Here is a 22,507-nt window from a genome sequence, read left to right on the forward strand (position 1 = left end):
TCTCGCTTGCCTATAATTAACTTCTTCCACTTGGTGGTGGTGGTGTGGGGCGAGGGGGCAAGGGGTAGGGGCTTCAGTATCTGCAAGACAGCTTAAATGACATAGCTCAGAATATTTTCTGTAGTCCTTGAGGAAGAACTAAAGGTCCTTAACTTCGTTTAATGACTAAAGTACTTTGTCATGCTTAACTGTTTTCCTTTCTTTCTGTATTTTTTTCCACTTGTCTGATTAAATTTATTCCTTGACTAAGTTTTTCTACAGACAAAAGGCAGGAGGAGGACATGGGTAGAGGTCTGTTCTGAAAAGGCCTTATAGGATCCTGATCCCTTACAATTTATAAATTGGGAAAGTGAGGCCCAGAAAGGGTAGGACTTTGTACCAAGTCCATGACTCAGGACCTGAATGAAGCCAGACATCCTGATTTCTAAGTAGGTCCCCTTGGAAAGCCTTTGTGCTTCTCTTTGAGATTCAGGGATCGCGGGCTTCTTCCTGGGAGGCTCTTCCAACCCCTACGCATTACCCTTTCGGTGACCCCCGCAGCTTTCCTCCATCCCTCCAGTCAGCCGGGTCCACTTGTTCCAATTGCAACCCTCCAGATACCCGCAGATGTTGGCTCCTAGGGGAAATTAGCTACGTCACCACGACTCCTCCCATTGGCTCGAGGGGTGGGGCGCGGCGCCACGACGTCAGACGCCCAAAGGGGAGGGGCGGTGAGGGGAAGGAGGAGGGAAGTGGGACTTCAACATGGCGGCTGTGGTACTGGCGGTGACTACGGTGACAGTCTGGCCCGGGGCGGGCAGAGTTGGAGGCGGTAGGGTTCGCTCTCCCTAGGGGCCGTCAGGAGCTCAGCAGGGACCGAGCCGGGGAGGCCGGTCGGCGGCAGCACCTTTCGGCTTCTGGCACAGCGGCTGCAGCGTTCAGGTGAGGGGGCCTCTCGCATGAGGAGGGAGGAGAGGGGCGGAGTTGGGAGAGGGAGCCGGTACCGGGAGACGGATGGGGGAGGGACAGGGAGGAAGCTGGAGACTGAGTGAAATGAAGGAGCTGCAGCTCAGGGGGTGTGAGGGCCAAGGGGCCAGAGATGGGTGACTTGGGAAGGATTCTGGGAGAAGGGACAGGGTGAGGGGACCAACATTAAAGGGGCGGAGGGCGGATGGGATGCGGAAAAATAAGTGATTTCGGATTAAGGGGACTAATATTCTGCTGGAAAATAAGCGCAGTACGTAGCTGTCTGGAACGAGAGCTCGGTGGGAAATAGAGGATGTCGGGGAGAGGGACCTAGGTTTTAGTAAAGGTGAGGGATGGGGAGTTGAGGGTGAGCTGCGGATCTGAGATACAGATTTAGTTTTCTCTGAGGCGATGAAATTAGGGGGAAAGGGAGGAGACCAGACTCGGGGCGAGTGATCTTTGGGTATATATTCGACATTGCCTGGTCTTCTCCAGGTATGTTAGTCTTACTGCTTTTGTTTGTTTCTTGGGTAGAGACTTATTTGTCCAGTCCACCTGGGCGTCAGAAACAGTTCCTAATTTTTCTTGTGAAACATGAAGTTATAGTTCATTTATTTGATCTCTCATAGTGATCTCTGACCTTTGTGTTGTCTCTACATGTTCTTGTTTAAAGTGTGGCTGGCCATAAAAATACATTTTATATTAAAGTGAGAGAAAATTTTGAGAGTTTTTAGACTCCATGGAGTGTTGCAAAAACAGATTTGGTAGTTTCATTATCTGTTAAGTAGCTTTTGTTCTAACTCCACTTATTAGGGCTTCTTTCCTCAGTTCTAATTATTAGTGTTTTAGAATTTGGGTAGATATGATGGATATTTCTCTTTAGAATTTTGCCAGATTTGATGATAAGAAAAACAGGACACTTAGTCTTAGTGATAGCCAGTTCTTTCTTGTAAGTGTCCCAAACTGAGAGTTAAACTGAAAGTTTCTGTATTATTTTGTAGCAAAGAATGTAAAATGTCCGAGGTCTAAAAGAATTCCTTTGTCTACATTAACCTACTTTATAAAGTAGGATTTTTTTGGTATGTATTTATAGTAGGTTTTTATAAATTAAATTTTTGTTTCTAATCCATCCTATTCATTTTGACTTATTTATTCAGTGTTTATTACTGCCTACTTTGTGTTGCATTAATAAGTCATTATAATTATGGAAATGGGAAAATTAATGTTTCTCTAGTGAGACTATATTACTGTACAGCTTCATTGGAAGAAAAAATTTTTTTGGAAATGAAGACTAAGGAAGAAAATTATGTAAATTTAAGAACTTCCTGAATTTTTCCTTTGTGTAGTGTTTGACTCAATATTTCATCATGACATACTTTTTGTATACCTGAAAGCTTTTCTTTTTCTTTTGAAGAAGACAGTATTAGGTCTGTGATGCATTCTCATCAGTAGTTGTTAGTTCCCATTTCTTAGGTTGGCAAATATCGCTTTATCTTGTGCGACTTTTCTTTGCTATCTCAACTATGGTAAGGTATTTATTTATTTATTTATTTTTATTTATTTATTTATTTTTGGTAAGGTATTTAAAATGAGGATTCCTGAAGTTTAATTCAGTGAGGTTTAATTCAAATTTCTCTGAATTTTTTCAGCATTATAAATTGTATCTTCATTACTGTAGAGTGTAGTTGTCAGTATTATACATTTTTCCTGTTGTTTAATTATATTGTTGAATGTTTTGAGGTTTTTTTCACTTGTAGATTATTTTAAGCATAACCATTTTTTCCACAGACTAACCAAAACCCAAAACAAGCTACTATCAGGTCATCATTGCAGGTAATTTTCTTCAGCTAGGCTTTCTCAAGAAATGAGAAAGTTAGCATGCAGTACTGTAAATATTAGGGCTTCCCCGGTGGCCCATTGGTCAAGAATCTGCCCGCCAGTGCGAGAGGCTCGGGTTTGATCCCTGGATGGGGTAGATTCCCTGGAGAAGAAAATGGCAACCTACTCCAGTATTCTTGCCTGGGAAATCCCTTGGACAGAGGAGCGTAAAGAGCTATAGTCCAGGAGGTTGCAAAAGGATTGGACACAGCTTAGTGACTAAACAACAACCTCCACCATTAAGTATTAAATAAGCTTCTTAGAATCAAGAAAACCTTGAATTGAAGCTTGGAAATCAATTGGATTTAGTTTCCCACATAGCATGAGAATCCTTACTTCTGTGTCATGAAGATAACTGAAAATCTGTCCTCTTTTCCAGAATCTAATTTCTTATAGGAAAAGAGCCTTTCAGGTAGAGAAAGATGTAATCAGGGTGTTGCTTTTCATAGCACACAATGTCTTGAAATATTTGAAAATAATTTGAATGTAAGAATATTATTTTCCTATGAATTGAGAGTTAACATTTCAGATTTAAAAAATTTTAGATGAGAGCTAGATTTACAAAGGGATAGGTCCTAACGCTGGGTCTATATTAATGAGCTAGGCATTGTTAAACACTTTACATCATCTCACTTTATTCATATGATTTGTTTGGGTAGGCAAAGATAGGCTTGCTTTTTAGGTATTGAGGAAACTAAGGATCAGAAAAGTTGAGTAACTTAAACCAAGGTTACTGCTCTAAATTCTTCCAGTTTCAATACCCTTACTCTATCTATTACAGCATTTTGCCCCTCATAAGAGGGTCACAGGGCCACTCCAATTCCTATGAAGTAAATTTAAACTATAAGCGTGAGTTTTAAAAGTAATGCCATTTGAAACTACTTGTTCTCGTTGAAATAGTGTAACTGGAATGATAAATAGCTCATTACAGTTTTAGTCACTTAAGATGTCATCAGTTCTAGGAGGAAATAAATACCTGAATATTTTGTACTTAACAAAATGAACTGGATAAACTGGATAAAGGACTAAAAGTTTTTATAATTGTAATTGCTGAGTCAGGTTAGACCTGGTTCATCAAGGGCCAAAATTTGTATTTGGCAGTAATCCACTTGTGTTCTCAGAATTTTAGATTGGTCATTGTCAGTTGCTTAATGCTTACTAAACACTTCCAGTGTTTGAGTCACTGAGTTGGTTTATGATATTTGTGAATCTTGTGGTTTACTGAGTCAAGAGCAAGCAGTGTGTGTTTTGGCTGCTTCACTTCCTCCCCAACACTTGATATTGTCAGACTTTTAAGTTTTTTTCTAATTTTTTGGGTTTGAAAGAGTATCTACTGTATTTTATTAGCATTTCCTGAAGTTGAGCATCTTTTTTGTATCTTTGTGATATGTATGTTCAAGTTCTCTGTCTATTTTTGAGTCTTCTTTTTTTTCTGATGGATTTTTGAGAGTTCTTTATGTATTTTGTATACTAATTATTTGTTAATTTATGGTTTGCATATATTCTCTCCTAGTTTATAACTTGTCTTACCATCTCTTCATAGTCTTTTGATGAGAGAAGTTCATGATTTTAATGAACTGAATGAACTTTTCAGACTTTTATGCTTTTTGTATCATATTTAGGAAATCCTCTTCTGCTAGGCATGTTATTTTAATAAGTACTAAAGTTTATATGTCATGTGGCATCTAATCTGACATTTAGTACCAATATTTGCTTGATTAGAAAGGCCAGCTTCTCAAGAATTGTGCTTGTATTGTATTTGGAGTTTTAAGAACCAGAGGGTTTTTTTAAAATTATTTTTTATTTTAAAAATATTTATTTAGCCATGTGGCATGGAGGATATTAGTTCCCTGACCAGGGATTGAACCCATGCCCCTTCCAGTGGAGGCTCGGTATCCTAACTGCTGGACCGCAAGGGAAGTCCCAGGCCAGAGGGTTTTAAAAGAGTTTTAAAAGCAACCTGAACTGTACACACAGGTTATGTATATTTCCCCAAGCTGGGAAACTTAACAGATTTGTGAATGACATATACATTTTATTGGGATTCCCAGGTGGTGCTCGTGGTAAAGAACTTGCCTGCCAATGCAGTAGATGTGAGAGAGTCGGGTTTAGTTCCTGGGTTGGGAAGATCCTGGAGGAGAGCATAGCAACCCACTCCAGTATTCTTGCCTGGAGAATCCCTTGGACAGAGGACCCTGGCCGGCTATAGTCCATAGAGTCGCAAAGAGTCGGACACAACTGAAGCAACTTTGTGAACACATACGTTTTACTAAATGTTAACCATGTGGTTTGACAGTGAGAGAGTTTTCTTGTGTGGACAATTTATAATGAGTCACTTATTCTGAGCAGTTAAGATTTCTACTAAAATATGTTCAGAGAGATTTTTTGATGTCTAGTCTGTCTAGTGTTGGGTTTTATCAAGAATAATTGTGAATTGTCAAAGGGCTGATTTGGAAACATTTTGGAACAGTTTTTTTGTCTTTATTTTCAAATAACATGAAAGTGAAAGTGAAGTCACTCAGTCGTGTCTGACTCTTTGCGACCCCATGGACTGTAGCCTACCAAGCTTCTCCGTCCATGGGATTTTCCAGGCAAGAATACTGGAGTGGGTTGCTATTTCCTTCTCCAGGGGATCTTCCCGACCCAGGAATCGAACCCAGGTCTCCTGCGTTGCAGGCAGACGCTTTACCCTAGGTGGAATATAATTACATGGTTAAATAAAAAGAAATATGTACATTTTCACAGTTAAAGAGTTGTTTATATGTAGGGGGTATTTTTTGGGGAGGTGGTGTTAGTATCATATGTTTATGGTATTTAAATTTCATTAGATACTTTTTAAAAGAATGAAATAACTCTTCTTAGTATTGGAGAAACTATTTAAAGTTATGATTTATGATGGGAAATTCCCTCGTGGTCCAGTGGTTAGGACTCTGTGCTTTCACTGCTGAGGGCTCAGATTCAATCCCTGTCAGGAAACTAAGATCCTGCAAGCTGTGCAGCATGACCAAAAAAAAGTTATGATGAAAATTGCAAATCAGCTAGAACATATGTGATGGAGGATATAGTTTTTCTATTTTGTTTTTTAAACTCTTTGCCCAGTTCTTTAGGCTGTGTCTCCTATCCACATTAAACTCTTACCTCTTAGGTTATTTTTATTAAGATCTTGAGGGATTTGAATTTCTCTTTCGTGTATTAAAACCTCTTAAAAACTTTTTTTCTTTTCATGAGAAGGAACTGTTCTTCTAGGGAGTTGGATGTCCTGATCCTGGCAAAGATCACGTTGAAATATAAAACATCCACCAGGCTTTAATTATACTGCAAATACTGTGTAGTGATATACAGTACACCTTTGATATTTGTGAAAGATATTTCCTTAGATTTTTGAGAGTCCTTGCATAAATACCATACTTTAGAATGTCCCTCATAGTTTATAGAAAAGTGCAATAGAAAATTTTTAGTTACCTGCAGGTTTGATGGGTGAATAGATAAGAAAAACAAAGATCTTGATGCTAAATTCCATCTTTGGCTACCTTTAATTCTCAGTCTCTTACTGTTCATTGTTGCTGGATGGCCTATCCCTAACCTTTATTAACCTTTATTAATTTATTAATAAATAACCTTTGTTAAATAGTAACCTTTATTTATTAATAAATTAACCTTTATTAACCCTTTGGAAACTCAAGGTCAGACTGGCTTTGCTTGTTTTGTGCTGCATCTTATCATCATGGTCTTAGTCCTAGGCAGAGTTCATATCCTCTTTCTCATTTCTTCCTTCATTGGTAAGAATGAGATCTTCCTAATCCTAACATCTTCCTATAGTTGGGAGTGTTAACATTTCCTTTTAGAGTTCATTGAGGAAGGATATGGGCAGTAGCTTCCTTTTTTCCTCCTTCTGGTAGATTATACCTTATTCCATGTCATGTATGATAAATGATTCCTTTCTGTGGGAGGAATTCAAAGTCCAATGTTGGATTACAAATTATTATGTGAAGTGGATTTTAGAGCTTCCCTGATAGCTCAGTTGGTAAAGAATCCGCCTGCCATGTAGGAGACTCCTGTTCGATTCCTGGTTTGGGAAGATCCACTGGAGAAGGGAAAGACTAAACACTCCAATATTCTGGCCTGGAGAATTCCATGGACTGTATAGTCCGTGGGGTGGCAAAGAATCGGACATGACTGAGCGACTTTCACTTTCACGAAGAGTGGGTTTTAGGGGTAGCTAGTGAAATCTCAAAAAATTTTCTTCCATCAAAGGTTATTCTATTTCCAAGTGATAATAACAATAGGAAACTAACCAACCAACCTACCACAAATTTTGTTCTGAAATACTTTAAAATCACTGAAGGTCTTGAATTGTTTATTGTTATTCATTCATTCAAATGCCCCATCCATTTTCTAAAACAGGAAATTCTACCTAGTTCTTATAATTTAATAGGGAATCTAACTTTATCCTTGTAGTAGGTAGTTTTTATAATAATATTTCACTTACCTGGCTTATTCAGAGATCTCAGCGTTTTATATAAGCAGAATTTAAAGATAATGGAACATTTCTTCTTTGAAAACCTGTATTAAAATTATTGGAAGATTATTAAATGAGTCTTTTATAAGTGTAATTAATAATGCAGCCAGTAATAATGTATGACTTACTCTATAATAACATAGGTCTTACTCCAAATGTCTCTAGGAAGCTATACATTTTGAGTTATGTTTAAAAAAAATGGTTTTGGTCTGTATGTATTGTTGACAGAATTTAGAGAAAGAGTACATGTTACGGTAACAGGCTTATTTTATTTAGTGGGTAAGAAATTATATTTAGGCAGAATTCTAGTTTGAAATGTTCTTGATCTGTCCAGTATGATAGCCACATAGACAGTGGAGATATAAAACATTTTTATCATTGGGAAAGTTCTTTTGAACTGTTCTCAATCCTTGTTAAATTTTATTGTTCATGTAAATCACCTGGAGATTGTGGTAAAATGTAGATTCTGATTCAGTAGTTCTGGGTAGGTTTATGATTGTGCATTTTTAAAGAAATTCTCAGGTTATGTTGATGTCTCAAGGATCATACTCTGAATAGTAAACTTTTGAATTTACTATAACGTGAGGTTGATTTGGGACTTATGAGATTTTTAAAAAATTTAATTTATTGTAAGCTTTTTAATTAGTGTCTTTTGCCTGGAGAGATTATATTGTAACGAACAGAACTGTAGAGTGAGTTTAAAGGTCTAAAGTTGTAGTTCAGGTTTCCTTTTTAAAAACTAACCATCTCTTTCAGACTTGAACTTTTTAGTTTGTGAAACAAGAATAGGAATACTTGCTTATATCTCATAGAATGTAAGGTTTGGATAAGATGATGTATGTGAAGGTATTTTCAAAACTAAGTAAGACTTCAACATATAGTTTTGAAAATTATGTAAAGTTTTTAATATATGCTTCATTAGAAGCATAATACTTTTTCACTGACAGCTAATATCCTTATTTTCTAAAGGTAATATACTACATTTTATCCAGGAATTCTCAGTAAGTTTTATTTATTCTTTTATGCTTATGTTTGTCTTTTTACATTTTTAATAGTCTATTTGTTTAATTTTTGACTGTGCTGAGTCTTTGTTGTTGGCACGTGGACTTTTCTCTGGTTGTGGCTAGTAGGGGCTGCTCCTTAATTGTGGTGCAAGGGCTTTTTGTTGCAGTGGCTTCTCCTGTTGTAGAGCACGGGCTTCAGTAGTTGTGGCCCATGGGCTTAATTGCCTCATGGCATGTGGAATCTTCCCAGACCAGGGATTGAACCCACATTCCCTGCATTGGCAGGCGGTTCCCAACCTGGACCACCAGAGAACATCCCCCATTAGAATTAATTTCAGTGAGGTGTTTTGTCCTGTTATAGCTGCCACTTAGAGAAGTGTGTGTGTGTGTGTTTAGTCACTAAGTCATATCTGACTCTTTGTGACCTCATGGACTGCAGTACACAAGGCCTCCCTGTCCTTCACCATTTCTTTAAGTTTGACCAAGTTCATTTCATGTCCATTCGGTGATGCCATCCAGTCATCTCATCCTCTGACACCCTCTTCTGCCCTCAATCTTTCCCAGCATCAGGGACTTTTCCGATGCGTCGGCTCTTTGTATCAGCTGGCCAAGTATTGGAGCTTCAGCTTCAGCATCAGTTGTTCCACCTCTCACGTCTGTATATGACTACTGGAAGAACCATAGCTTTGACTATATGAACCTTTGTGGGCAAAGTACTTAGAGAAGTACCAGGCAGTAATAGTAGGTACACCTTAAACAGATGTTGAATGAATGAGACATATAAGTGTGAGAAATTAATTGCCTTTTGTTGTGACCAGGCAGGGATGTTTTTTTAAATCAACAGAAATTGATTGGAAACCAACTTTAAGGGGGGAACAAAAGGTTGGAAAGATCCGCTGGAGAAGGAAATGATTCCCTACTCCAGTTTTTGCCTGGAGAATCCCAAGAACAGAGGAGCCTGGCAGGCTACAGTCCATGAAGTTGCAAAAAGTCAGACATGACTGAGCGACTAACACACACACACACACACACACAAAAGTAATTATTTAGCTAGTTTTTCCATTGAGGGAAAAAATGAAAGCCAGATAACATACCTCTTTTCTCTAGAATTTGATTTGCATATTCCTGTGTTTTCTTACTATGCTCTTTTGACTTGTTTTAGTTAATTGTGTACAATTTCTTGTGGGTATCCTTTTAACAAGATTTAACAACATTTTTGCTGTCTGATTTATTTTCAGAAATATTTTTGAGTTACATTTTAGTCATTTTACACTAGAATGTTACATAACTTCAAAAAAAAAAAGAGGACATTTTTCTTCATAAATACACTACTGTTAACCATGCCCAACCATCTACGGTAAAAAATGTTTCTCTCTTTTTTTTTTCTTTGGCCACGCCACCCAGCTTGTGGGATCTTAGTTCCCTGACTGGGGATTGAACCTGGGCCATGGCAATGAAAGTGCTGAGTCCCAACCACTGGACCACCAGGGAACTCCCAACAATAATTTCGTATTAGCATATTTTATCAGTACTTACTCACATTTCCTCACTTGTCCCCTAAATGTCTTTTGTGAGTTCACAGTGCAATTCTGACACTACCTAGAATTAGGTTAATGGGCTTCCCTGGTTGCACAGTGGTAAAGAATCCACCTGCCATTGCAGGAGACGTGCGTTTGATCCCTGGGCCGGGAAGATAACCTGGTGGAGGTAATGGCAACCTGTTCTAGTATTCTTGCCTGAAAAGTCCCATGGACAGAGGAGCCTGACAGGCTACAGTCCAAAGGGTTGCAGAATCAGACATGACTGAGGCACTAAGCACGCATGCACGCACACATGCACGCACACATGCACACAGGTTAAAGGCATAGTCATTCAGAAGACTGGCCTCAGGTATCAGCCACAAGCTCAAGGGTTTCCAGAACATCTTGAAACAACTGGCTACAAATTTAGAGGTTCCCACACAGCCCTCAGGTTAGATAATTTGCTAGAACGCCTTACAGAAGTCAGAAAAGTGCTATATTTATGATTACAGATTTGTTATAGCAAAAAGTATACAAATCAGAACTAGTCAGAAGATGCCGTAGGGTAAAACCTGGGAAGGTCCGAAATGTGAAAATGACTCTCCCAGTGGAATCAGGATGTGTCACCAGATCCACAGAATATTGTTAACAAGGGAAGTTCAGCAGATTTCACTTTATTGAATTATTACATAGGCATAATTCATTGGCCACAAAGCTGAATTTGATCTCCAGCCCTCCTCTTCCCCTCCCTGAAGGTTGAACATATTACATGGCTTAAAATCTTTACCCTCTAATTACATGATTTGTCTTTCTAGTATGATCATCCTCTGTCCTAAGTCATCTTGTTAGCATAAACTATCAAGTATGGTCTAGGGGCCCACCAAGGAAAACAAAGATTTTTGTATCACTTGGGAAATTCCAAGGATTTAGAGGATACCTCCAAGAACCAGGAGCTTCCCTTGTGGTTCAGCTGGTAAAGAATCTGCCTGCAAAGACCTGGGTTTGATCCTTGGATTGGGAAGATCCCCTGGAGAAGGGAAAGGCTACCCACTCCAGTGTTCTGGCCTGGAGAATTCTATGGACTATATATTCCATGGGGTCGCCAAGAGTTGGACACTACTGAGCAACTTTCACTTTCACTTCCCAGAACCAGAGACAAAGGCTAGCCAAATTCTTTATTGTACAAAATGGTTTGTTCAGTCCTAGATCTAATAAAACCACTTAAAAAATATCTTAGGCTTCTTTTTTATTTTTTTAGTATTATGGGAATTTAAAAGGACCAGAGAGTAAGGAGAAAGTGTAATGAACTCCCGTGTGCCCATTGCCCAGCTTGCACAATGATCAACATTTGACTGATCTTTTTCAAGTCTTTTCTCCTCCCTTTTTTGGGGATTGGGGAAGTGCCTGAAATATTTTAAAGCAAATATCAAACATTCCTGTAAATACATTATTATGTGTCTCTAGGTGATAAAACAGTTAACTTTCTTTAAAAAAATATAATTATCATGCTATTATCTAACAATTGTTAGTAATTCCTTAATATAATGTAATAACCATCCTATATGAAGATTTCTCTTATTGTCTTAGAAGTGTCACTTTGCAGATAGTTTATTCCATTCACAACTCAGGTCAGGTCCATACTTATCACTTATTTGGTTTTCAGGTCTGTTAAGTCTCTTCTGTGATATGGTAATTATCACCTTTTCATTGGAGAAACCAGGCCATTTGTCCTGAAGGTATTCCAAATTTAGGATTTGTCTGTGCCTTCTTGTGTTGTCTTTTTTGCTTGCTCCTCTAATTCTTGTAAAGAAAGGGTTAGAAGCTTGATTTAATTCATGTTTCTGTTGTTTGGTTGGGGGTAGCAGCCATCATAGAAGTGGTGCTGTGTCCTTCTTTTTACATCACATCAGGAGGTACGTAATGAATGGTTGTCCCACTTTTTGTGATTCTAGTTATGTTCAGATGGTGTCAGCCCCATCCTTCTATTATAAAGCTCTCTGTTAATTTAGCATCCATTGATGATACTTACTTGAATCAATTATTTAATTGGACGTTATGAACTTGTATCATCATGCTGTTTTTTTCATATTTATGTTTATGAGGTGCCATTCTTCTATAAAGAAGAGCTTTCCCTCATCAGCAGGGTTACCCTGAAGTGTAGTTCCTACTGGAAAGGAATGATGAATGCTTAATTATTTTCTTTTAATTACCAATTTCAAAGTTGGTATAATGACTATTGGTATAATAGTCATCTCTTAATGGTAGTAGGTTATTTGTGGTTTGTTTGTTTTTTTCTGATGGTTTTCTATGGATCTTTGAACATCATCATAGACTTGTGGCTTTATAGTATGTGTTTAAAACAATGCACAAGTTGTTAAAAATTTGGTAGCCTTTTGATATAACCTATAAATCTTTGGAAAATTTCTTATTTTCATGTACAACAAATGGCCCAGGTTTATCTTATAAGTTCTTTTTCCATATCTGAAAGCAACCATTTCTCAGTGCAGACATACAAGATGGCCATCAGGCACATGAAAAGATGCTCGATATTACTAATCATCAGGGAAATGCAAATCAAAACCACAGTGAAATATTACTTCACACCTCTCAGAATAGCTATTATCAAAAAGTCAACAAATCACAAGTGTTGGCGAGGATGTGGCGAAAAGGGAGCCCTCATGGACTCTTGGTAGGAATATAAATTGTTGCAGCCACTATGGAAAACAGTGTAGAGATTCTCCCCAAAATTAAAAATTGAACTACCATATGATCCAGCAGTCCTAGTCCTGAATATTTATCCAAAGAAAACAACAACACTAATTAGAAAAGATACATGCATCCCTGTGTTAATTGCTGCATTATTTACAGTAGCTGAGATATGAAAGCAACCCAAGTGTCCATCAGCAGATGAATGATATATAGCATACATATATGCATATCAATATATATATAAAATGAAATACTACTCAGTCATAAAAAAGAGTGAAGCCTTGCCATTTGTAACAACATGAATGGACCTAGAGGATATTATGCTAGGTGAAATAAATCAGACAATGACAAATAATGCATGATTTCACTTATATGAAATCTAAAACACAGAACGAATGATCAAACATAACAAAACAGAAACAATAGATATGGAGAACAAATAGATGGTTGTTGTAAATGAGTTATGAGGATGAAATGTACAGTGTGGGATACATAGTCGGTAGCTATATAGTGACATATCATAACTAGATTTATCATAGTGATCATTTTGAAATGTATAGGAATACCAAATCACTGTGTGTGTAACAGGAACTAACATAGTGTTGTAGGTCAAATATACTTGAAAAACAAACAGACTCATAAAAAAAGAGATTAGATTTGTGACTACAGAAATGAGGGGGGGGGTGGGAATTGGATGAAGGCAGTCAGAAGGTACAACCTTCCAGTTATAAATAAGTAGTAGGATGTAATGTACACTATAATGTGATGAACACTGCTGTATGTTATATATGAAAGTTGTTTAGAAAGTAAATCCTGGGTTCTCATCACATACACACACGAATTTTTTCTATTTCTTTAATTTTGTATTTATATGAGATGATGGATGTTCACTAAGCTTGTGATAATCAGTTCATGATACATGTAAGTCAAATCCTTATGCTGTATACTTTAAACTTATACAGTGCTGTATGTCAATTATACAGTGCTGTATGTCAACTGAATATTTAAAAAACTAAGATCATGGCATCCGGCCCCATTACTTCGTGGCAAATAGAGGGGGGAAAGGTTGAAGTAGTGACAGATTTCCTCTTCTTGGGCTCTGAAATCACTGTGGATGGTGACTGAAGCCATGAAATCAGGAGGCGTTTGCTTCTTGACAGGAAAGCTATGACAAACCTAGACAATATGTTGAAAAGCAGAGACATTACTCTTGACGACAAAGGTCTGTATAGTCAAGGCTATGGTCTTTCCAGTGGTCATGTATGGTTGTGAGAGCTGGACTGTAAAGAAGGTGGAGTGCCGAAGAATTGATGCCTTCCGAACTGTGGTGCTGGAGAAAACTCCTTAGAGTCCCTTGGATGGCACGGAGATCAAACCAGTCAATCTTAAGGGAAATCAACTGTGAATACTCGTTGGAAGGACTGATGCAGAACCTCCAGTATTTCGGTCATCTGATGCAAATAGCTGACTCATTGGAACAGTCCATGATGCTGGGAAAGATTGAGGGCAGGAGAAGAGGGCGTCAGAGGAGGAGATGGCTGGATGGCATCACCAACGCAATGGACATGAACTTGGTCAAACTTAAGGAAATGGTGAAGCACAGGTTGGCCTGGCCAGTGCTGCAGTCCATGGGGTCGTAAAGAGTCAGGCTGACTGAATAACAGCAATGTAAATTATATGAGTAAAACTGGAAGAAAAAAGAGTAAGTGCAGAAATGAGATTGAGCTTAAAATTTGGGTACTAGAGATGCTCATTGGTACTGTCCTTATACAAATGTTTTTAAAAATTACATGTTTGTATTTTTTAAATTTTAAGAATAGTTTTTACTTCTTTAATGTTTTGCCTTTTTTTCCCTCTTACATAAAATCTCTTGGTCCCTTACAATAAATGTAATTACTTATTTGCTGTATTGCACATACAAAAATAGCTTTAAAGTAGTAATGCTGATTTTACTGCTAACAAGAAGAAGTAAAGCCTAAAGTTTTTGCAGTTCTTATGTTCTTAGTACATGTTTTGCTAATACGCACAGTTAGAATACTGAGTTCTAAAGGTGGCTCAGACAGTAAAGAATCCACCTGCAGTGTGGGAGACCCAGATTCAATCCCTGGGTCAGGAAGATCCCCTGGAGAAGGGAATGGCAACCCACTCCAGTACTCTTGCTTGGAGATTTGCATGGACACTGGAGCCTGATGGGCTCCAGTCCATGGGGCCACAAAGAGTCAGACACTACTGAGTGACTAACACACACACAAAGTCACATGAAATTATTTTTTGTTTGTTGTCACTTTTCTAACTTCATGTACATTTAGGTTTATTTGTTCTAGTTGTACTCATTTGAGGGGTTTTAAAAATCATATTGTTTGGAATATGAACTAGTTACTTTGAAAACTCAGAATACAGAGATATGTAAAAAGAAAAAGTATAAAAGCGAAAAATTCCCCTAATGGTAATATCCACTGTTAAAGATATTTGTTTAGCTAACATTTATTAAAAACATAACGTGGATTAAGATTGTTCTAAGTACTTTATATACATTGTCTTCTTTAATCTTTACAATTACCTAATGAGGTTGTTTGGAGAAGGAAATGGCAACCCACTCCAGTATTCTTGCCTGGAGAATCCCAGGGATGGCGGAGCCTGGTGGGCTGCCGTCTATGGGGTCGCACAGAGTCGGACACGACTGAAGCGACTTAGCAGCAATGAGGTTGTTGGTATTATTATCCCCATTTTACAGGTTGATTATCTGAAGCTCACAGATGTTAAATTGTTCAAGGGATAGGTAGCTAGTAAGTGGCGGAGCTGGAATTTGAACCCTAATCTTTCTTACTCAAAAACTTAACTTTTTAAAAATCGCTGTATATTCTGTTGTCAGTCTTTGTTTTCTGTGCTTCAGTTCAGTTCAGTCACTCAGTTGTGTTCTACTCTTTGTGACCTCATGGACCGCAGCACGCCAGGCCTCCCTGTCCATCACCAACTCCTGGAGTTTACCCAAGCTCATGTCCATTGAGTTGGTGATGCCATCCAACCATCTCATCCTCTGTCGTCCCCTTCTCCTCCTGCCTTCAATCTTTCCCAGCATCAGGGTCTTTTCAAATGAGTCAGCTGTTCGCATCAGGTGGCCAAAGTATTGGAGTTTCAGCTTCAACATCAGTCCTTCCAATGAACACCCAGGACTGACCTCCTTTAGGATGGACTGGTTGGATCTCCTTGCAGTCCAAGGGACTCTCGAGTCTTTTCCACCACCACAGTTCAAAAGCATCAATTCTTCGGTGCTCAGCTTTCTTTATAGTCCCAACTCTCGCATCCATACATAACTACTGGAAAAACCATAGCCTTGACTAGACGGACCTTTGTTGACAATGTAATGTCTCTGCTTTTTAATATGCTGTCTAGATCATAACTTTCCTTCCAGGGAGTAAGCATCTTTTAATTTCATGGTTGCAGTCACCATCTGCAGTGATTTTGTAGCCCAAGAAAATCAAGTCAGCCACTGTTTCCACTGTTTCCCCATCTATTTGCCATGAACTGATGAGACCGGATGCCATGATCTTAGTTTTCTGAATGTTGAGCTTTAAGCCAGCTTTTTCACTCTCCTCTTTCACTTTCTTCAAGAGGCTCTTTAGTTCTTCTTCACTTTCTGCCATAAGGGTGGTGTCATCTGCATATCTGAAGTTATTGATATTTCTCCCGGCAACCTTGATTCCAGCTTGTGCTTCTTCCAGCCCAGCGTTTCTCATGACGTACTCTGCATATAAGTTAAATAAGCAGGGTGACAATATACAGCCTTGACGTACTCCTTTTCCTATATGGAATCAGTCTGTTGTTCCATGTCCAGTTCTAACTGTTGCTTCCTGACCTGCATACAGGTTTCTCAAGAGGCAGGTCGGGTGGTCTGGTATTCCCATCTCTTTCAGAATTTTCCAGTTTATTGTGATCCACACAGTCAAAGGCTTTGGCATAGTCAATAAAGCAGAAATAGATGTTTTTTTGAAACTCTCTTGCTTTTTCGATGATCCATCTGATGTTGGCAATTTGATCTCTGGTTCATCTGCCTTTTCTAAAACCAGCTTGAACATCTGGAAGTTCATGGTTCACGTACTGCTGAAGCCTGGCTTGGAGAATTTTGAGCATTATTTTACTAGCATGTGAGATGAGTGCAATTGTGTGGTAGTTTGAGCATACTTTGGCATTGCCTTTCTTTGGGATTGGAATGAAAACTGACCTTTTCCAGTCCTGTGGCCACTGCTGAGTTTTCTGTGCTTATAAACATTTAAAATTATATTGCATGCATTTGAGAGTTATTCTCTTAGCAGTGTCTTTCTCTTAAGTTATTCTCTTAGCAGTGTTATTCTCTTAGCAGTGTCTTTCAGAATTAAAATTTTGAATTTTAATGCTATATTTTTCCATTTATGATTTGTGCTGTGGTGTTGTATCTAAGATGTTACCTAATCACAGGTGTGGTTAGGTGTACCTAATCACAGGTTGGAAAGATTTTCTCCTATGTTCTCTTCTAGACATATGGTTTTAGATTTTACAAAGTCTTTGGTCCATTTTTAGTTAATTTTTTTAATATGTGGTGTGAGATATGAATGGAAGGTTGTTGTTTTTTTTTAATATAGATATCTGTTTGTTCCAGCACCTTTTGTTGAAAAGATTACCCTTCCTCTATTGAATTGCTCTTGCACCTTAAAAATATTTTGTCTGTGTATATGAGGATCTGATTTTGGATTCTGTTCTGTTTTTTTTGATCTACTTATCTGTCTGTATGCCATCACACTATCTTGATAACTATAGCTGTATAATTTTGAAATCAGGAAGTTTCCCAGTGTTGTTTTGACTGTTTAGGCCTTTCACAGTTTTCTGTGAATTTTAGAATTAGCTTGTTAGACTATCTACAAAAAACATGTTAGTGTTTTGTTTGCAGTTATATTGAATTTACAGATCAATTTGGGGAGAGTCAATGCCCTAAAAATACTGAGCTAGAACCTGTGAACATGGTATATCTGTCTCGCCATTTATTTAGATCTTTGCTATAGGTTGAAAATTTGTGTATGCCGATATTTGTAAGTTGAAACCTAGTCCTCAGTGTGGTGATATTTGGAGGTTGGGTTTTTGGAAGATAATTAGGTCATGAGGAGGAACCCTCAGGAATGGGATTAGTACCCTTATAAAAAAAGGTCCCTTACCCCCTTCCACGGCCATGTGAGGTTATAGCAAAAAGACAGCTATCAACGAACCAGGAAGCAGTCTGTAACCAGACACCGAATCTGCTTTTGTCTAGATCTTGAACTTCCAAAGCTTTGAGAACTGTGAAAAATGCATTCCTGTTTTTATAAGCCACCCAGTCTAAAGTATTTTGTTACAGCAACTTGAACAGACTGAGATAGTCTTCTTAAATTTCTTTCAGCAGTGCTTTGTGGTTTTCAGTGTTCAAGTCTTACACATTTTTTTGGTGAGATATATTCCTCAGTATTTCATAACTTTGGGTGCTCTTGTACATGGTTGTCTGAGGAGGCCTTACAAATAGCTGTGAAAAGAAGAGAAGCTAAAGGCAACAAAGGAGAAAAGGAAAGATATACCCATTTGAATGCAGAGTTCCAAAGAATAGCAAGGAGAGATAAAGTCTTCCTCAGTGATCAATGCAAAGAAATAGTGGAAAACAATAGAATGGGAAAGACTAGAGATCTCTTCAAGAAAATTAAGAAGTACCAAGGGAACATTTCATGCAAAGATGGGCACAATAAAGGACAGAAACTGTATGAACCTAACAGAAGCAGAAGATATTAAGAAGAGGTGGCAAGAATACACAGAAGAACTATACAAAGAAGATCTTCATGACGTAGATAACCGTGATGGTGTGATCACTCACCTAGAGCCAGACCTCCTGGAATGCAAAGTCAAATGGGCTTTAGGAAGCATCACTCTGAACAAAGCTAGAGGAGGTGATGGAATTCTAGCTGAATTATTTCAAATCCCAAAAAATGATGCTGTGGAAGTGCTGCACTCAATATGCTAGCAAATTTGGAGAACTCAGCAGTGGCCACAGGACTGGAAAAGGTCAGTTTTCATTCCAATCCCAAAGAAGGGCAATGCCAAAGAATGCTCAAACTACTACCCGATTGAACTCATCTCACACACCAGCAAAGTAATGCTCAAAATTCTCCAAGCCAGGTTTCAACAGGACATGAACCGTGAACTTCCAGACGTTCAAGCTGGATTTAGAAAAGGCAGAGGAACCAGAGATCAAATTGCCAACATCTGTTGGATCATCGAAAAAGTAAGAGAGTTCCAGAAAAACATCTGCTTTATTCATTATGCCAGAGCCTTTGTGTAGATCACAACAAACTGGAAAATTCTTGGAAGAGATGGGAATACCAGACCACCTTACCTGCCTCCTGAGAAATCTGTATGCAGGTCAAGTTAGAACTGGACATGAAACAACAGACTGGCTCCAAATTGGGGAAGGAGTACATCAAGACTGTATATTGTCACCCTGCTTATTTAACTTATAGGCAGAGTACATCATGTGAAATTCCAGGCTGGGTGAAGCACAAGCTGGAATCAAGATTGCTGGGAGAAATATCAATAACCTCAGATATGCAGATGACACCACTCTTATGGCAGAAAGTGAAGAAGAACTAAAGAGCTTCTTGATGAAAGTGAAAAAGGAGAGTGAAAAAGCTGGCTTAAAACTCAGCATTCAGAAAACTAAGATCATGGCATCCGCTTACATCACTCCATGACAAATAGGTGGAGAGACAGTGGAAACAGTAGCTGACTTTCTTTTCTTGGGCTAGAAAATCACTGCAGATGGTGACTGCAGCCATGAAATTAAAAGACGCTTACTCCTTGGAAGAAAAGCTATGAGCAACCTAGACAGCATATTAAAAAGCAGACATTACTTTGCCAACAAAGGTCTGTCTAGTCAAGGCTATGGTTTTTCCGGTAGTCATGCACAGATGTGAGAGTTGAACTGTAAGGAAAGCTGAGCGCCAAAAAATTTATTCTTTTGAACTGTAATGTTGAAGAAGACTCTTCAGAGTCCCTTGGATTGCGAGGAGATCAAACCTGTCAATCCTAAAGGAAATCAGTCCTGGAAGTACTGATGTTGAAGCTGAAACTCCAATACTTTGGCCACCTGATGCGAACAGCTGACTCATTTGAAAAGACCTTAATCCTGGGAAAGATGGAAGGGTGGAGGAGAAGGGGACGACAGAGGATGAGATGGTTGGATGGCATCACCGACTCAATGGACATGAGTTTGAGCAAGCTCTGGGAGTTGGCAAAGGACAGGGAAACCCGGCATGCTGCGGTCCATGGGTTGCAAAGAGTCGGACACAACTGAGTGACTGAACTGAAACTGTACATGGTGATTTTTAACATTTCAACTTCTGATTGTTCATTGCTAGGATATAAAATGTAATAATTATGTATTGATCTTATGTTCTCCACTCTTGCTAAACTTGTGTATAGTTTATTAGTTCTATTATTCTAACTTTCTATAGACCTTGCTGTCCATGAATAAGGTTTCATAGTTTTTTTTCCAATCTGGATGCCTCTTTTTTATGTTCTTCTTCTTCTTTTTTTTTTGTACTGGCTAGAACCTCCAATACAAGATTGAATAAAAGTGATGGAATGTGGACATCCTTGCCTTATTCCTGAACTTAAGAGGAAAGTCTTTTCTGTTAGGTATGATGTAGACTATGGCTTTTTTTAAAAAAATAGATGCCCTTTATCAAGTTGAGGAAATCCCCTTCTATTCTTAGTTTACTCAGGTTTTCAGGGATGGGTGTTGAATTTTGTCAAATGAACTTTCTGTGTCTCTTGAGATAATTGTATGGTTTTGCTTTTTTAATTTGCCAACATGGTGAATTGCACTGATTAATGTTTTTTTTTCTTTATTTCTTTCTTTATGATTAATGTTTTTTTAGTTTTATTTATATTTAATAATTTTTGGCTGTGCTGTGTCTTCATTGCTGCTCAGGCTTTACTCTAATTGTGATGAGCAGGGGCTTCTCATTGCGGTGGCTCCTTTTGTTGCAGAGCAGAGTCTCTAGGGCATGTGGGCTTCTGTAGTTGTGGTACACCAGCTTAGTTGCTCGGTGGTATGTGGGATCTTCTGGGTCAGGGATTGAACCTGTGTCTCCTGTTTTGGCAGGCAGATTCTCTACCTCTGAGCTACCAGGGAAGCCGGTGCACTTATTAATTTTTTAAAAAGATATTCAACCAATTATTTTTAATTATATTCAACCAATATATGCAACCAATTTTGCATTCCTGGGAAAAACTTGACTTTGTCCCTGTATGGTATACTTTTATATGTTGTTGGATTTGAGTTACTAAACTTTTAAGAATTTTTGCATTGATGTTTAGGAGGGATATTGTCCTATCGTTTTCTCTTGTAACGTATTGGCTCTTTTTGTATCAAGATAATTTTTTGCCCTATAAACTGATGTGGAAATTATTCCTTTCTCTTTAATATTTTGAAAGAGTTTGTGTTGAATAGTTGATTTCACCAGTAAAGCCAGCTGGGCCCTGAGTTTTCTTTATAAGATTTTTAACTTCAAATTCAGTTTCTTTGAAAGGTATGCTATTGAGGCTATTTATTGCATTTCGGGTGAGCTTTGGTAGTTTGTATTTTTTGTGAAATTGGTTCATTTCACCTAAAATGCCAAACTTTTGACATAAAATTGTTTCTGTATTATATTCTCTTTTAGTCTTTGTAAGATCTATAGTGATGTTCAGAAGTCTTCCATTCCTAAAATCAGGCATTTTGTTTTCTTCTAAATAGCCTAGCCTGGGGTTTTATCAATTTTATTGACCTTTGCAAAGAATCTACTTTTGGCTTTATTATTTTTTCTCTTCTGTTTTTCTTTTTCTTTTTTTTTTTACAGATCTCTTCTGTTTTTCTTAATTATTATTTAGAAAAGAACTGACACATTTAAAATTTGAAATCAGTGGTATTCTGATTTTTAATATGGGTCCAGGCACTGATGGTTCCATTGTGCTATAGGTAGTTTTCCAGACCACTGTTCTTGCTTACAGTTGTCAATGTTTCTCATTTTTCTGAAAATAATATACAGTAGTTGCATTATAGGTAAGTTAACTAGTTCGTACATAGTTGGATAATTTGTACACTATGTTGATAGAAGTCATAATATTATTGTATTAGGGAATGAGGATTTTTACAACTTATGTTTGCATTTGCCTTAGAAATAGTTCTGTATTATGTAAATGCTGCAATTAAGCAAATCCTTTATGTTTGGAATTTCCTAAATATACTTTTAACAGAAGCTTCCATTTCTATAGTACAGCAAACCTATATGTCATATTTGTGACTTGGTAGTTGGAAATTTCAGTTAGACACTGGGATGTTATATTTAAGCAACTTGGGTCTAGTAACCTGGTAGGATTTGTATTTCTATTCAACATGGTTATGAAAAAGTAATATTAATATTTTGCTAATGAACAAAGTTCACTGTGTTGACATTTTTATCTGCTGTGATTTTTTTTTTACCCTAAAATATGCCAGTATTCTCATTCTTTTTATGACTTCTTAAAAATTTATGTGATGGTGAGAGGAGAAACTTAGTGAAATACTTTTGCACTCTTTGGAGGGTGGTAGAGCTTTGGTTATTTTTGAGAGGAGTTTCAAAAGATTTAGTACATATGTATGCTGAAATTATATCTTTAACTTTAAAAAAAAATCTTTTACCTTTAGAGGGTTTTCTGTTTGATTTTCAGGGACTCACAGGTCAGTGTAGACATGAATGTACCTTCAGCTTTAGAAGTAGAGACCTTATCACAGTTGCCAATAATTTTGTTATCTTAATTGCTGAATGCAGTAATCTGAAGCAAAATATGTTAGTTGATAATTTTCAAAGGATGAGGAGCCTTTGTTGATTTTGTTTGCTAGACTTGAAACACACTGT

The 22,507-nt window shown here is 37.8% G+C and overlaps 1 protein-coding gene across 13 annotated transcripts in view; it reads left to right on the plus strand.

Annotated features, from left to right (window-relative positions):
- The window catches only part of UBAP1 (ubiquitin associated protein 1), a 111,610-nt gene that overhangs the window by 41,749 nt on the left and 47,354 nt on the right, over nucleotides 1-22,507 (plus strand). For 2 of the 13 annotated variants that reach the window (XM_081519477.1, XM_081519577.1), the window contains exon 1: nucleotides 713-921. The exons of 7 other annotated variants lie outside the window; for them this stretch is intronic. The gene's annotated coding sequence lies outside the window, so the exon portion shown is untranslated. Of the gene's footprint in view, nucleotides 1-712; nucleotides 922-1,008; nucleotides 1,441-8,309; nucleotides 8,344-8,819; nucleotides 9,088-22,507 lie in introns of those variants that run through there. 4 more of the 13 variants (XM_081519561.1, XM_081519569.1, XM_081519500.1 and 1 more) reach the window with 4 other exon arrangements.

The sequence above is a fragment of the Giraffa tippelskirchi genome, chromosome 1, assembly GCF_054371585.1.
Source record: "Giraffa tippelskirchi isolate mGirTip1 chromosome 1, T2T-mGirTip1v1.2.pri, whole genome shotgun sequence".
NCBI lineage: Eukaryota > Metazoa > Chordata > Mammalia > Artiodactyla > Giraffidae > Giraffa > Giraffa tippelskirchi.